The sequence below is a fragment of the Lycium barbarum genome, chromosome 4 (genome assembly GCF_019175385.1).
Source record: "Lycium barbarum isolate Lr01 chromosome 4, ASM1917538v2, whole genome shotgun sequence".
NCBI lineage: Eukaryota > Viridiplantae > Streptophyta > Magnoliopsida > Solanales > Solanaceae > Lycium > Lycium barbarum.
This window is the reverse complement of record NC_083340.1, coordinates 59,331,947-59,342,407: the sequence shown is the minus strand read 5'-3', so window position 1 is coordinate 59,342,407 and position 10,461 is coordinate 59,331,947.

Sequence of the window (10,461 nt, the reverse complement as noted above, 5' to 3'; positions counted from 1 at the left end):
TTTGCAATCATCATCGTCACACTTTTTCGTCTTAAATCATTTCGGGACTTCATTCCTTATATACACCGAGTTCTTGATTTTCATGCTTGAATATGACCAAATTCTCCGGGCTCGGGTAAATTTGCTCATGTTGAACGGTTCAATTTCCTAGTCCAAATATACAGGATATTATAGCTTGGACCGTATTTCATTCAGATAAATTTCGAACCTCGACGAAACTTATTTGTTTAACTTCTAATCCTTACGACACATCTGTACCATCACTCTAACCACCAACAATCTTGGGGGATAACCTCATTTCCATTACTAATGTCATTTAACTCGCATGCTTTCCAATGCATGAAAACATGAGATGTAACATCCTTCCCTCTTTAGTACATTCGTCCTCGAATGTTAAACTAGTCCTGTATAAGTATACTGGTTATGGTGATCTTATAACAAATCAATTCTAACTAGAACTCATCTATCATGTTGTGCCTCTCTTTGCTTAATTTAATACCATTCTCCACCTAATATCAGTTAATATTGAATTTCCAAAGAAAGTGATCATAATTTAGCTATCTTCGTAATTGACTGCAATTTACTATATCCATCTACGCTTGAAGCTTAAGTCAAGTTTTTCTTGTTTTGGAGTTATCTTTCCAGTAACACTGCAGAATAGGAGCTGTCTTTCCCTTGGGTAGGTTTACCATTGCATATATGTTCCTCCTGTTCTCTCTTCTAATTCTTATAGGTCTACTCCCACTCTTTATTTAGATCGCATATTCCGCAGCGTACATCCTTCTTGGAGTCATCATTTTAATCCTCTAACATGCACTATCTGTAACATTTCCTTTGAATAGTTGAAAATGAGTTTCCTTCTTAGTAATGACTCTCGGTTGCAATACTCCCTTGACACCTCAGGAATATCCTTTTAAGAAATATAAGTGAGTCACTATCCTTCTTGATACTTGAACTCGTCGATTCTTTTTCTTGCTCAATTAGTCTAGATACATTTCGTCCTTATCGTTACTTCTCCCCATAATCTTAATCGTATAGTCACTACCTCTATACCCGTATTATTAAATCAACCATGTGAATCCTTTGTTACATATTGATACCATTTCATCTCTTAACCTTTCGCGATTACGAAATAATCAGGAAACTTCTTCTTATCTTTAGAATCCTCTTCGGGTGTCTCTGCTCGCTTAACTTATATCTGAACAAAAGATACAATACATGATGTATTATCTTAAGGGGTTTTAAATCACATGTTATTCATGTCCCATAATGAATCTCTTGAGAGCACTCTTTTGAGGTAAATACTCACATCATATCTCATCTCGAGTGAACACTTATATAGGCAGTTTTCCCTATAGCACCCCTATGATCACATTGAGGTGAATACCTCTCGTCTATCGTATTCCCATTTTTCAAATCTATTTCACTGTTTGCATTACTCTATGAAGTACTATCTTGAACTTTCCGTCTCTCTTTCATCCTACGGTCCATACCTTTTACCATCCCATCCTTACGTCTCTTCTTGTCATATCACCTCATAATGCCGAAGGTCAATTTCCCTTTATTGTCTAATGTCTATAACTATCTCACCACAATAGCCCATAGTGACTTAAATGTTTTCCCACATTAATCATCGGGTGAATTCAAACTTGCCAATCTATAAAGGTTTTACATGCGTATACATACACGTGTACACATCAAGCTCATCCCATAGCTCAATCTTTCGAAGGCATATAAGGGTTGGTTAACCTTTTCTGATTTGTGAACTTCTTTTGGGGTCCTTATCTCTTTGATACCTAAAACTTCTTTTTACCCAAAGCACACATTTTTCTTTCATATTCTTATATCCTATCCTCTCTCATCTGTCATAATATCTCATTATTCCCATTTCTAATCTAATGTTTATCTACTAAACATGTCCTATAACTGACTGTCAATTTCACCTCTAATTACTTCACTGTTGTACCCTTTCTTTCTTCTCGTAATAAACCCACTTAAAAGTTTCCACAATTTCTCTTAAGTTCTCGAGAAATTTCGGCAGAGTTTCCTCTATAATTGTAACAACTCAAAACCTGTACACAACCTATAAAATACATCTCATCCCCTTACAAGGCCATATATAGAAACACATATGATATACAACTCAACCACACAAGGCTTATTACTACGAAAGAATGTAAAATAATAAAGCTCGTGTCATAATTCGTGCCTGAACACTCTTCCTAAAACTCCATCTTTCCCTTCTAAATTTCATAATCAATCGACCCCCTCAAAAGAGGTTTACGTACTCGCAAATCATATATTCCTCTTATTTTTTTGTTCTTTGACATTATAAGTAAATCTATATTTACAACTACGATTAATACTTACATTACCTAACTTACCTGTAGCATTCCAAAAGTGCCTAACGATAAACTTTAATTCCTTAAATAATTACTCACATTCTGAAGTTCTATAACAGAAACCCTTACCTTGGCCCTACTCGGGAACTCTGATTCGGTAAAAATCGGTCCAACGGTAGTTGGGGAAGTTTTTTTTCTGGTTGTTCTCCCACAGGCTGTTCCATGGCGTCCATACCTTCTACAAATGTACCAATTATACTGACTCTCCCAGACTTACCACTGTTCTCATTTGAGCCTCGTTCTGCAGATACCATCAATTTGGGATTACGCAAGTGGTCATCTCCCAAAATTTGTCTATCCCTTACCTGTTCGGTGGGTTCCACTTGGATCTCAGACAGATCTGTCTTTATGGATGACATAACTTCTAATGGATCTGTCTCAATGGAGGGAACATTCTCCGATGGGTCTGTATCATAAGAATGACTGACTCTCGAAGCCCCTGGACCATCAGCCTTCTTCCCCATAGAAGTTATCTTATATCTACAAAAACAATGAGGGTTAGGACTGGAAATCTCATACCCTACAACTTGGCTCTATCGACCGATCTAGAGTAGAAAAGAAAGTAACCATCCTAAATATCCTGCAGCCTCCTGTTTATAAGTGTGGCGTGCAACACACCCATAAACAAGACTCTACTAGACACGGCTTGTAGACAAACCTAGGAAAAAACTGCTCTGATACCACTTTTGTCACGACCAAAACTGGAGGGCCATGACGGGCACCTGACCGTACTAGTCAAGTACCAATTGACATACATCTGTGACATCAACATAAACATAGGTAGGCCTATAGGGCCATCATATGACTCTCAATAGACTCATAAGGAAAGCATGCCTGCGGCGAATAATCTAAAAGACTCATCTATATGAATATGTTGTACATACTGTATGAGCTGATAAGGCTATCATAACCACTTGAGACAACATATGAACTCTCAAGTCTAGACATCATCTGACTGTACATAACTATCTACAAGCCTCAAATAGAAAACCTAACATAACGTGGCCAGGACAGAGCCCGACCATAGCCATACATATGTGAATACATAAATAAACATAAGACCATGCTGACTCCTGGCATCTCCGGAACAAACGGAGTGCATCAACCTCATCTGCTGAGCTGACATCCTAATAGATGGATCACTAACCTGTATCTCGGGACCTGCAGACATGAAACACAGCCCCCCCCCCCCCAAGCAATAGGCGAGTCAGTACAAATAATGCACCGAGTATGTAAGGCTTGGAAAGAGTATATTTATAAGAATCATGAAAAGAATCTAAGACACGAGAGTAAATCTGTAAATCTGAATGTACCTGTATAACTATAACCTGAAAGTGGCTGTATTACTCTGTATATCTGAAAGTGCCTCTGAGGGCGTATGATATGCATGCTTACTTTCAAAAATCATATACATATATCATAACTGTTAGTGCTGAGGAACGTATAGCTCGATCCATCAATGTCAGTGCTGTGGAATGTACAGCCCGATCCATATAACATATCATCCCGCGTCTGAGGTATCATCATAATCTGCCCACTACAGTGGTGTGCACATCTACGTGCCTGCCCGGCCGACTATAGAGCGGCGCGGTGTGAGAAAATAGCTGTACATATATATAAATGCATGAAAGATTCATAAAAGGATGCTCTGAATGTACTAGTATGTAAAGCAACTGAATGAAATAACATGGGACATAGAAATAACATAAAAGAGACTGAACTGAAACATGATCATGAACATGAGTATATATACATATATAACATGTGTAAAGTATCGTGAGTAGGGAGAGCAGTAAATATAACTGACAACATGGTCTGGTACTTGCGTCCTACTAGCAGAACACTCATACCTTGCCAGGGACATGAGATTTAATAATATTATGAAAAGATCCAGTCATTATGAGAGATTGTTCTAAGCATGGGTGGAGCGATCCTCATCTTAGGGTGGCTATGTAGTTTCAGGATGCTTGAGGCCTTCTCGGTAATTAATAAAACTCCCAAAAACATGAACATGGAAAATAAGTAGCACTTACTGCCCATGGCTTTTCATGAATGATAACTTTCATGTACATAGATATCATTCATATTATTCTTGCATGAACTTATAAAACATATATAGCTTTTCTTGAAAATATCATAATAGTTCATAAACTTGCATGTAAGATCCCATGGAATGCAAGGTATGGGTTTTCATGGATTATGGACAGATACTCAATAATCATAATTATGTATCAAAAACACAATGAAGAATTTATAACAATTTAATATATAATATAACATGGGGCATGGACCTAGGGTTATCATGAACATGGTTAAAACTCATAGTTTTTGTAAAGTTTCATAATTTTTGGAAGAAGAAGTGTGGAGAAGAACAATGATGTTCCCACACGTAAATAGCAACCCTACATACCTGGTAATGCTCCAAGCTTGAAATAAAAATCTGAACTTGGAAGAAGAATTCCAAGGTTTAAGTCTTGAGTCCTTTAAATTGGTTTTCTTGAAAACGCTATGTTAAGAACAATGATTTCATTGTTAGATTATGAGAACACATGTTAGAATTGATTTGGAAGGGCTTGGATTGACTTACCTTGATGTTTTGGATTGTTGGGAGAAGAATACCTTCGTTCTAGGGTTCAAGGACTTTTAAAAATAAAAATTAGAACTAAAACTAGGTATTTATAGTTTCTGGTGTGAAGCGGGAAATACGGACAAGAATACGGTCTGTATTCTGAATTACGATCCGTAAACCTGGACCGTAATTAAGCATGTTGAATAGGACAGAAACACTGTAGCACCTCCTTCCCAAATACGACCATCAAATACGAGCCGTATTTCAAAATACGGTTCGTATTTAACAATATATATTCCCCAAGCCAAATTCCAGAATGCACAGTGATTTAGATGCCAAATTAGGATTTTAAATACGGGTCGTATACTGAAATACGGTCCGTATTCTGGGCCGTAAATCCCCATCTGACAACTGAAGAGAAATTTTCAATTCCCACATTCTTTATCTGGTTTTCTAAGTCTACAATCATGAATATAGCCTAGTTTAAAGGTACAGGGTGTTACAATATCTCCCCCTTGGGATCATTCGTCCTCGAAGGACGGGTCATGGTTAAGAATATGGCTGGATATGGCTTGAATACATAAACGTGAAGGAAACATGGAGACTGAATTAACATGACATGGTTACATGGAAACATGGATACCAAAACACGGAAAATGGGCACTAGATGCATGACATGAGCGTGAAACATGAGACATGACGTGACATGGACTATGGAAAGTTACCTTGAGCGTTCTCTGCTTGCACTTAAAAAAAAATGGGTACTTGGATTTCATGTCTTCCTCGGCTTCCCATGTAGCTTCCTCAACTTTCTGACTTCTCCATAACACTTTTACTGAGGCCACTTTCTTAGTTCTTAACTTGCAAACCTAACGATCAAGAATGGCTACGGGGATCTCCTCATAGGTAAGGCTATCTTTAATTGTTATAGTATAAGCAAAATGTTCCACCCCGTATCTTCGAAGAACACTTATAAAATTTGAAACATAAGTACGTTGAGTTAGGGTTAAGTAAAACCACTTTGGAATATAAGGAGCAAGCATTATTAAGTATATTTAATAAGTGGAGGATGTACATAAGGTATACTGGAAGGTTTTATAAGGAAATGAGTGGATGAAATAGAGTAGTGCGACTTCGGAGAAAGAATGGGTAATGTTTTGTGTCAAAATTTTGGTCCAACTTGGGAGACGGATATCTCTTAGCATATGAAGTGTTTTAAGGTGAAACAAAATCCTAAAATGAAGTTCGTCGAGTCTAGTTTCCAATGCAATAAACCGCTCATCAATAGGACATCGGAGTAGAGAATTATGGACGTTACACGTTCAACTGACAGAGTACCGACTTGCTACAGTAAAATGCTACAGTACCCTTCCCCGGATTTGACCCGAATTTGACGAGTGTGAATTCTCTCAAATGTAGATTTACGAGTACGGACAGATAGGCGTAGAAAATAGGAGGCTGAATAGGTATGTGAAGGCTAGTCCCCTTCATTCAAAGGCATGATTCTTATGTTGTGATTCCACATACGTTTCCATAACCTTCTTATTTCCAAGAGTTAGACACTTATGATTCTTAAAAGCTTCCTATGATACTAAAGGTGATATGTTTTCCATTATGTCTTTATCCTCAAAAGTTAAAGTTTCATGATCCCAAGAGTTTCTTATGACGCTAAAGATAAGTGCGCTTTATAAGGATAAAAAAGATGAGATGTTTTCTATGATGCGCATGAGGATGATGATTTTCATTCTAGAAGTTCCAAAGCTTATGATTTTAATGCTATTATGATTATCGAGTTTATTTCATGATTTCCTTGAATTGCTCATTGTTTTTGGTCTCTCCTCATGAATTGTTCCTTCGAGGTGAGATATATCGATGATGATTATTCCATAATATAAATCGGAGGTTACCGACCTTACGTCACTCCGATAGAGTTATAGCTTTCACTTGGGCTCTCATGCATGCTTTATAAGTATGTATGTATTTTAATAACACCGTGCCTATATGGCCGGGCAGTATAACATAGCGCCGTCCAATGGGCGGCCGGGCAGACACACCACTGCAGTGGGCAGTTTATGATTACCCTGGACGCGGGCTAATGATGATCACACCATGCCTAAATGGCCGGGCAGCATTACACCGTACCTATATGGTCGGGCAGCATTACACCGTACCTATATGGTCGGGCAGTTTACTTGTAAATATTTATACATTATTTCAAAAGGTAAAGTTAGCATGCATAATATCCGCTTTAAGAGGCAGACAGAGGTACAGATTATTTCCTTACTCTATGCTATGCTTTACGTCTCTTACCATGATCTTATGGTATTACTCATGCCTTGCATACTCGGTACATTACTCGTACTGACGTCCCTTCTTGTGGACGCTGCGTTCATGCCCGCAGGATCAGGTAGCCAGTCGGACGATTCATAGCAGTAGGACCTCTCCTCCACGGCAGTCGGTACGCTCCATTAATCCAGAGCTTCAGTCCGTTCGGTATGCCATCTTGTTACGTACATATATGGGTATGGCAGGGCCTTGCCCTATCCATTCTATAGTTTGTATTCTATAGAGGTCTGTAGTCAGTGATATGTAGTCGTGTTGTTATGCAGCCTCGTCGACACTTATTTTGTTTTTTACAGTATATATGTAGCGGCCAAATCGGCTCACGCTGTTACTCTCAGTGTTTACATTCATATGTATGTGTTGGCCGTGAGTTCCCGGTGCAGTGTCTCTTATGTTGATTGCTCGGAAGATAGTATAGCTCAGTTACAGATTGTATATGGGCCTAGGACAGTCAGTGACAAGTAAATGCAAGCACAGGAGTGCTTGGCCAGTAGTGGTCGGGCACTTGTTACGGCCCATCAGTTTGGGTCGTGACACAGAAACAACCAACGACGGGTCTCTTACATACTTCCTCAACATGGATACATGAAACATTAGGTGTAAAACAGCTAAATCTTGTGGCAACTCAAGTTCATAGGCTACTTGACCGACCTTTAGCAGAACTCTGTAAGGTCCAATATATCTGGGACTAAGGTTCCTTTTCTTCCCATATCTCATAACACCCTTCATGGGTGAGACTTTAAGGAATACCCAATCATTAACTTGGAATTCTAAGTTCCTTCGCCTCATGTTTGCGTAAGTCTTCTGGCGACTCTGAGCAATTTTAAAATGCTCCTGAATTAACTTGACTTTCTCCATAGCCTAATAGACCAAATCAGGTCCTAACAACTCTGCTTCACCAACTTCGAACAAACCAATTGGGGATCTACACCTTCGCCCATACAGAGCTTCAAACGGTGCCATCCCAATGCTAGCATGATAACTGTTATTATAAGCAAACTCGATGAGAAGTAAGTGATCATCCCAATTACCTTTGAAATCTAGGACACATGCTCTAAACATGTCCTCAAGAGTCTGAATAGTGCGCTCTGCCTGACCATCTGTCTGTGAATAAAAAGTTGTGCTGAGGTTCACCTTGGTACCCAATCCTTTCTAAAAGGATTTCCAGAAGTTCGCTGTGAACTGAGCACCACAATCTGAAATAATGGACACTGGGGTCCTATGCAATCCGACAATTTCATTAACATACAACTTGGAGTGATCTTCTGCTGAATCTTTAGTCTTGACTGGCAAAACGTGCGCTGACATAGTGAGTCGGTAAACGATTACCCAAATAGAGTCATGCCTCCTAGCTAAATGAGGTAGACCTGATACAAAGTCCACATTGATCATTTCCCATTTCCAGACAGGAATATCAATATTCTTAGCCAAGCCACCAGGCCTCTGGTGTTCGGCTTCACTTGCTGATAATTCGGACACTTAGCCACAAATTCTGCTACATTCTTCTTCATATCATTCCACCAACAAATCTCATTAAGATCATGGTACATATTAGAGGAACCTGGGTGAATGGAATACATAATCTGCCTCGGTACCTCAAGGTATCATTACCTCCCCCTTGTTCAAAAGCCGTTGTCTTATGCTTGTGAATCCCCTCTCTCAGCTGCAACAAGTAGGGATCACTAAACTGTTTCTCTTTGACGTCAACCACTAAGGAGGAAAGAGCTCTATTCTGAACAACCACGCCACCATCCTCGGAGTCCAAAAGTCAAACTCCAAGACTGGCCAAACTGTGAACTTCCTTGGTCATAACTCTCTTATCTGCATAAACGTGGGCTAAACTTCCCATGGAACGCTAACTAAGAGCATCAGCTACAACATTCGCTTTCGCCGGATGATAGAGAATATCCACATCATAATCCTTAAGCAATTCGAGCCATCTCCTCTGCCTAAGATTCAACTCCCTTTGTTTGAAGATATACTGTAGACTTTTATGATCTGTGAAAATATATACATGCATTACATACAAATAATGACGCCAAATCTTAAGTGCAAAAACCACAGCTGCTAACTCTAAGTCATGAGCCGGATAATTCTTTTTATGAGTCTTAAGCTGTCTAGACGCATAAGCAACAACCCTACCATGCTGCATTAAGACACATCCTAGACCAACTCTCGAAGCATCACAATAAACCACGAACCCTTCGGTTCTTTCTCGTGGCGTCAAAACTGGAGCAGAAGTTAGTCTCTTCTTCAACTCTTCAAAGCTTCGCTCACAAGCATCTGACCATTGAAACTTAACCTTTCTCTGAGTCAAATTAGTCAAGGGATCAGAAATAGAGGAATATCCTTCTACGAAACGTCTATAATAGCCTGCCAGACCTAAGAAACTTGTTATATTAGAAACTGAGGTGAGAATGGGCTAACTCCTTACGGCATCAATCTTTTGAGAATCAACTTTAACACCATCACTTGAGATCACATGGCCTAAGAACGCCACTGACATAAGACAAAACTCACACTTTGAGAATTTTGCGAAAAGTTCGCTATCTTTAAGAGTCTGTAACACTATTCTGAGATGTTCTGCATGATCGGCCTCACTACGGGTATACACCAAAATATTATCAATGAAGACAATGACGAATAAATTGAGATATGGTTTGAAAACCTTTTTCATAAGATCCATGAAAGCAGCTGGTGCATTTGTCAACCTAAATGACATAACGAGAAATTCAAAATGGCCATAATGAGTTCCGAAAGCGGTCTTCGAAATATCAACTTCCTTAACCTTTAACTGATAGTAGCCTGATCTCATGTCAATCTTGGAATAACATTGGGCACCCTGATGTTGGTCAAATAAGTCATCTATTCTGGGTAGAGGGTACCTATTCTTAATGGTGACTCTATTCAACTGGCGGTAGTCAATACGCATGCGTAAGAAACCATCCTTCTTTCAGACAATCAAAACTGGCGCACCCCAAGGTGAAACACTGGGCCTAATAAACCCCTTACCAAGAAGATCTTTCAACTGGGCTTTTAACTCTTTTAACTCTACTAGAGCCATTTTGTACGGTGGAATAGATATCGACTTACTGTCGGGAAGTAGATCAATTCTAAAATCAATCTATCTGTCAGGAGGGACTCCTG